Source organism: Rhincodon typus, chromosome 31 (genome assembly GCF_021869965.1).
Source record: "Rhincodon typus isolate 14 chromosome 31, sRhiTyp1.1, whole genome shotgun sequence".
NCBI classification, from domain to species: Eukaryota; Metazoa; Chordata; class Chondrichthyes; order Orectolobiformes; family Rhincodontidae; genus Rhincodon; species Rhincodon typus.
Genome location: NC_063362.1, coordinates 15,814,779 through 15,822,628, shown reverse-complemented (window position 1 = coordinate 15,822,628; position 7,850 = coordinate 15,814,779). Strand labels below are relative to the sequence as shown.

The window sequence follows — 7,850 nt, the reverse complement described above, 5'->3', positions numbered from 1 at the left end:
TGCATCCGCTGTTCCCGTTGTGGCCTCCTCTCCATCGGGGAAACCAAGCGGAGGCTTGGGGACCGCTTTGCAGAACACCTACACTCGGTTCGCACTAAACAACTGCACCTCCCAGTCGCGAACCATTTCAACTCCCCCTCCCATTCCGCAGACGACATGTCCATCCTGGTCCTCCTGCAGTGCCACAATGATGCTACCCGAAAGTTGCAGGAACAGCAACTCATATTCTGCTTGGGAACCCTGCAGCCCAATGGTATCAATGTGGACTTCACAAGCTTCAAAATCTCCCCTCCTCCTACTGCATCCCAAAACCAGCCCAGCTCGTCCCCGCCTCCCTAACCTGTCCTTGCTCCCACCTATCCCTCCTCCCACCTCAAGCCCCACCCCCATCTCCTACCTACTAACCTCATCCCGCCCCCTTGGCCTGTCCATCCTCCCTGGACTGACCTATCCCCTCCCTACCTCCCCACCTACACTCACCTTTACTGGCTCCATCCCCGCCTCTTTGACCGGTCTGTCTCCTCTCCACCTATCTTCTCCTCTATCCATCTTCTATCTGCCTCCCCCTCTCTCCCTATTTATTTCAGAACCCCCTTCCCCTCCCCCATTTCTGAAGAAGGGTCTAGGCCCGAAATGTGAGCCTTCCTGCTCCTCTGATGCTGCTTGGCCTGCTGTGTTCATCCAGCTCTACACCTTGTTATCTCACCATCTACAAGACACAAGTCAGGAGTGTGATGGAGTACTCACCACTTGACTAGATGGATGCAGCTCCAACAGCACTCAAGAAGCTTGACACCATCAGGACAAAGCAGCCCATCTGATTGGTACCACATCCACAGGCAGCTACTCCATCCACCACCAATGCTCAGTAGCAGCAGTGTGTACTATCGACAAGAGGCGGTACAGAAATTCACCAAAGATCCTTCGACAGCACCTTCCAAATATATGACCACTTCCGTCCAAGAGGATAAGGGCAGCAGGTACATGGGAACATCACCACCTGCAAGTTCCCCTCCAAGCCACTCACCATATTGACATGGAAATATATCACTATTCTTTCACTATTGCTGAGTCAAAATCTTGGAATTCCCTCCCTAATGGCATTGTGGGTCAACCTACAGCAGGTCGACTGTAGCAGTTCAAGAAGGCAGCTCATCACCATCTTCTCAATGGCAACCAGGGAGAGACAATAAACGCTGGCCCAGCCAGTGATGCCCACATCCCTCTAGTGAATTAAAAAAAAGAGTAAATATGCTTCTCAAGAATGGCCGAAGAGGCCTATTTTTCTCTGGAAAAGAGGAGACTGAGGATTGATCTGGCATATGAAATTATGATAGGATAGAAGTAGAAAGAATGTTTCCAATAGTGGGGAGTCCAAATCGAGGAACTATTAATTCAGGATAGTCGCTAATAATTCCAATAAGAAATGCAGCTGAACCCTCTCTACTCAAGAAAATGATGAGAACGTGGAAGGTGCCACCACAAGAAAAGATTGAGGCAAATAGCTGGATGTTAGATGAAAACATACACAGAGAATACTGTAGAAACTCAAGAAGTCTGGCAGAATCCGTGGAGAGAAAAACAGAGTTAATGTTTCAAGTCCAGTATGACTTCTCCTCAGAACTGAAAGTCAAAGACGACTCAAAACATAACTCTATTTCTCTCTCCACAGATGCTGCTAGACTTGCTGAGATTCTCCAGTATTCTCCATGTTTGTTTCATATTTTCAGCATCCACGGTATTTTGCTTTTATTTGGATATTCCATGGATTAAAATAATGGACTAAAGGGAAACTAGATAAACACCTGATTGACTAGGAAATGAAGGGTGTGCTGCTGGGGTGATAATGAAGAAGGGTGGAAGGAACCTTGTATGGAATGTAAATACCAGCAGGGACTTGTCAGGCTGAATAGCCTGTTTCTCTGCTGTAAGTTCTATGTTTATTTTTGTCATTCACAGGATGTGGGTATCATGGGCATCATTGATAAGGCCAGCATTTACTACCCATCCCCAATTGCCCAGAGGGCCTGAAGTTACATGTAGGCCAGAGCAGGTAAGGAAGGCTGATTTCCATCACTAAAAGGGCACTTGTGAACCGGATGGCTTTTTCCGAAAACTGACAGTGGTTTCATCATCACCATTAGACTCTTAATTCAAAATTTTTATTCAATTCAAGTTCGACCATGCCCTGTGGCAGGATTCACATATTGAGATTAATAGCCTAGCATTAATACTACTCAGCCATTGCCTCCCCAGACTAATTCAATCCTGATCTAAAATCATACTTTCAGTTTTGGTTCCATATTTTATCATAAATTCATATGTCAACATCTATAATAAAAACTACTTATATAAACGTTTAATTGTTCCCTCCAACCAGTGGTGGCATTGCAGTGTCTCCACTGGTGGAAGGATGTCAGTACAGTGTGACGGTTTACATAGATACTTTCAGTTATAAATGTGGACATAAGAATTTTATTGGAGAAGGTTGACAGGAAGTATGCAGAGATGTAATTTTTCACGTAACATGGAAATGTCATCATTTTTTGAAAGGTATGAATTATATTTTTAAAGTTATCTGCATGATTTTTTTAAAAATAAAATTATATTTGGATTTTTTTCAGAGCGTTCCAATAGTGAGAATTTTGTGGGAATGATGCTATTTAGCAATTTTTCCCCAAATGTTAGTCAGATTATAATGATGTGTTTTATTAATTGTAATATTATAAAACACATCAGTGCATGCAGTAAAATTTTATTCAGCATGCAACAAGCCTAGTATTTTCTTTCAGAAGTCATTTGTAGGAAATGGAAATTAAATAAGTATCTGATTTCTGCTACAATTTAGTGATATTCTAAAGATATAATTGTGAACATATTCTCACAGCAATGTTTTTACAGTGCTATAATCTAAAGAACAGACTGACTGAAAGAAACAACTAACAAATCTCCAAACAAGTATAAACATCACAAACCGAAACTACATTCATCTATTTCACACCATACATACATTGTATTACGACACCAGACATTAAAGTGATTTTAACAAGAGGAGCTGGAGATGCTATCTGGGACTCGGTTGTGTTCTCCTTACCTTGATTCTGTCTCTCTCTGGCCTTGGGCTGGTATGACAGAAATCTCTGAGCTCTTTTAGAAAGCAGCTGCCCATTGACGTCAGGGACTCACGAACTTGTGTCCTTCACTGGGAAGTTCCTGGATTATCAGCAGACTGGGGATTGGGTTGAGTTTTGGCCTTCTGTTTTCTTCCTTGTGTGTTTATTTCAGCACAGTGTTGCTGCAGAAATGATGGTAAATTTAATTGCTATTTATGAAGAATTTTTTTTTCGAATTCACTTTACTCGTCTTAAACTGTTTTCCTGCAACTCTAATCAACTTTTCACCTCGGCCACAGCACTGAAAAGACACTAATCAAAGCCACATTCTTTGTTACAATTACCATAATAGCGAGCTACCATCATCCTTCTGGATCCCTGCACAGCCTTTAACATATGGACCACTTTGTCCTGCTCCCAAGCTTCTCCAATGTAATTGAGCTGGATGGGACAGACCTTGCCTGTCTCCATTATTTACCTATTCAGTCATAATCAGAGAATCTCCTGCAAAGATTTCTCTTTCTGCTTCTGTTACTCCTTGAAATCCCCAAGGTTCTCTCCGTGTCTTCCTTCCTATTTCTCATGCACATGCTACCCCTTGGCAACTTCACGTGAAGACATGAAGTCAGGTTCCTTTTCACAGGCACACAAACAATGCTCAGTTCTACCTCTTCATCACCTGTCTCAAGCCCTTCACTGCCTCTGTATTGTCAGAGTGCATGTCCAATATTCAAGTTTGAATGATTCCATCTCAATTCTTAGGTGCTTTCTCAGGCTGAAACAGGTAGTTCACATCCTCGATGTCACATTTGATCCTGGGTTGAACTTTCAAAATGCATATCTGTTCCATTGGAGAGATCATCTATTTCCATAACTTCATCTGTCTCTGCACCTGCCTCAACCCACCTATTGTTGAAATATTCTTTCATGTATTTGTTATCTCCAGCTTTGACTATTCCAATGTTCCAATGGTCAGTCTCCACATTGTCTACCCTCTAAACAATGTCAGCTCATCCAAAAATCTGTTCCCATAGCCTAAGTTGCATCAAGTCCCTTTCATCCCTTGTAATTGCTGATCTGCATTGACTCTCAGTCTTCCGATGCCTTAAATAGTGTTCACATCCCCCTCTATGGCATCATCTCTCCTTATCAGTGTCATTCCTCCAGTCATTCTTTCTTTCAATTTATCTTCATTGTGGGCTGTCTGTTTATTGTACTGGTGCTCCCTTCAAGATTGTCGTGCAGCTGAACAAGTGAACACTTTCACGGAATGTTGCATGGGCTCAAACTCATTACTGTACTATGTTAGATTCAGGGTTGCTGTGTCGCTGCACATCCACACAACCCAACAACCCACCTGGACCTCTGAATTCTTCCGGTTCTGACCTTTTATTCAACTGTTGCTTTATTTTTCCTGCTGGTTGTGGCCAAGCCTTCTGCCATCTAAACCTAAGTTCTGAATTTCACCTCATCATTACCATGCTCTCCTTTGAGTCAATCATTGAAATCTACTTGGATGAGGCTTAGTTACTTGTTGTAATTGATGCTTCATTAGCTTGATGTGCAATTTGTCTGATTACATTTCTGTTTCACCCTACAATGATTTCCTTCATTGAATGTCTGATATAAATATACATTGATAGTGGATCACTGTGGAAACACTGCAAACTACACATTAAATATTTTGTGCATTTGAGTGTATAAATCAAAGAAATAAGTTTACAGTGTCACAGATATTGGTTAATTGGCAAAGATCTAGAAGCAATGTGATGAGAATTTTTCATTCAGTGTTATTTTGTCAGTCGCTACTCTGCTGACAGGGCTATGTGAATCAAATGGATTCCAGCCACATTCCCAAAGATATGCTCTACGGCGACCTTCCTTTCCGCATAAGACCAACACATTACCCACGTCACCGCTACAGGGTCATCTGTAGGAGAGATCTCAAGTTGACCAGGATCAGAATTGATCCACGAGAACTTCTTGTTGCTAATGAATCAGGAGAAAACTCTGTGCTGGTTGGAGTCATAGCTGAGTTAAACAAGTCTCATAAATATTGTTACAACAGCAGGTCAATTAAGAACTCTGCAGCAAGTATCTCAACACCTCCCCCCATTGCTTGTCCAACATAAACAAAACACAAATCAGAAGTCTGATGGAATACTCTCTACTCATCTGAATGGATGCAGCTGGAGCAACACTCAGATGCTTAACACCATCCTGGATAAAGTAGCTCACTTGATTCATACCCCATCCACCATGATCAATATTCACTCCCTTCACGATTGACACACACAGTGAGACCAACTACAGGTTGAACAGCATTAACTTAGCAAGACACCTTGGACAGCTTCTGAATCTGCAACATGCTCGAAACAATGGCAGCAGTTGGATGGGATCATGACTACCTGCAACTTCAAGCCATGCAACATATTGACTTAGAACTATATTGCTGTTTCTTCATTGTCTCTATGTAAAAGTCCTGGAACTCCCTACTTAACAGCTTGTATGTGTATTTTCACCAAATGGACTGTGGTGGATCGAGAAGGCAGCTCATTACCACCCTCTCAAAGATGCATTCCATGAACAAATTACAATGAATAATAATTTTAAAAAGATAATTGGATAAATACTTGAATTGGAGAAACATTGCATGACTGTAGGTAAAGAACATGGAGTGAAATCAATGGAATACTGTTGCCAAAAACTGGCAATACATGAAAGGTCATAAATTCTTTATCTCTTCACAAATGCTGCCAAATCTGATCATTATCTGTTTTCAACTTTCAGTTCTTCATCCACTGTAAGATTGTGCTTTTGTACAGTCAGAGATGGGCCAAATAATCTCCTCTTGCTTTGTTATTTTCTTTAATCCTGGTGCCTGTTTCTTTAAAGGCAGCCTTATCAATGGATAACGCAAAGATGGATTGCGCGGCTCCCCGCCCGGCCTCGAAGTACGGAACACAGCACAACTGATTGAACTCCCGAGCAGTAATGCGCAGGCGAATCGTCTTTGTCCTATCATTGGTTTTCTACCGAAGTGTTAAAACGCATGCGCCTCCCTCTGTATTGCGGTTGGTCTTGCCGATATGATAATACGTATATGCCTTGTGGTTGGTTTTGCCCGTCTGGTAATACGCATGCGTTCTCCTCTGCGCTGTGATTGGCCATTCCACGATGACGGGCGGCGATGTGTTGCGCAGGCGCGGCGCGATCTTTCTCTCTCTTTCGCTCCGCCATCTTGTGCAGATATGGCTCCTGCGGTGAGTCCGGCCGCGCTGCTCATACTTGTCCTTCCCCGGAGGGGACTGCGTGTTCTGTACCTGTCCTCGCAGTTGTGGGGTCCTGGTCCTTTCACGGAGATGTATGAGGAATGGTCGGCTCTTGTTCTTCCATCGCTGACGGGGTGTATGCGGGAGACCGGCGGGAGCAGGCCTGAGTTCAGGGCCGCGGTCTCTGGGTGGGAGTGGGGACCAGATTCGAGATTTGCGTCTCCGGGGCTCCACAACTTACTGCTTTTGAGGCTTACCCCGGAGGCATCGCCGCTGCTCACCATAGCTCACCCCCCACCCCGAGTGGAAAGGCTGACCGAACCTCCCCGCTTGCTTGTCCTGCACGTGTTTGGCAAAGTTTAAAACTTCTCCTTTAAAAAATCAATAAACCATAGAATAGGTTTTCTTGTTAAAATAGCTTAATGACAATTTCAACCCCGCCACTGGCTTTCGGATTCAGAACGCCGCATTTCTAATTGAGCTGCAGTTTCTCAACATGTTCGACTAAATACTCTCAATTGTTACTGTAACATTCAGCCACTTGGGGCTCATTTTGAACGTGATTGCAGTATGATTTTTTTTTGGTTTTGGTATTCGACCCTAATTACTTTGATACTTCGCTTTCCTCCTCTTCCCCTCGAAAAACTGCATTTAAGTCGACTGTGAAGTCTTTCACGAAATCTTGCCTGCTCCTGTCCAGCTGTTGATGCCTCTCGACTAGACAATTCTAGAACCTGTCTTGCCATTTACTGAAATCGTGGCTGCCTTAACTCCAATCCTTTTCATTGACTTTATAGTCATTATAGCCCTGAAGCAGGCTACGTGACTCATCCTTCTTTATATGCTTGGCTAGTGAAAGGCTATCAATCTAATTTAAGGTTACTGAGCTAATGTTTGTTTGTGGATGTGCTCCTTAACTCCTCTGGATTGTTTGGTTAAATTTTTTCATGTTATTCCTCTTGTCCTGTGCCAATGGAAGTGGATCCCATACATGTAAAATATTGACAGTAAATTCACTATGATTCCCTGAATGCAGATGTTTGCTCCCAATGTTCCACAAGTTGCAGCAGCTAATCTATTTTGGTGGTATTGGTCAGAGGATAAATCTTGGCCCGGTCTTTAAACTAAATTTGTTTAATTATATGATATGTATAGCTTCAGTTTATTGGCTCACTGTGGTACTGAAGTGTTAAAAGTAGATCATGTTATGTTTCTGGAGTGTGACTTAAGCCTATAGTTTTTTGACATAGTGGTATAAGTACAGGGATATATAATTTGGTGCTTCTGCATGTGTTTCATAAATTACTGAGGTAATCTGAACAGTATGGTACATCTTCAATCTGTAGATTAAAGCCTTCTGGTTAAATTTGCTGACATCAGGTGCAATGCAATCTCGTTATTAGCCTTTCATTCTTACTTTAGTGTTATAGTTCAATTGTTTTTTTAAAATCATGTCTCTTGTTCT

General features: G+C 42.5%; 1 protein-coding gene across 3 annotated transcripts in view; it reads right to left on the bottom strand.

Moving 5' to 3' along the window:
• klhl21 (kelch-like family member 21) overlaps nucleotides 1-7,850 on the bottom strand; it is a 129,562-nt gene that overhangs the window by 102,149 nt on the left and 19,563 nt on the right. The window lies entirely within an intron of this gene.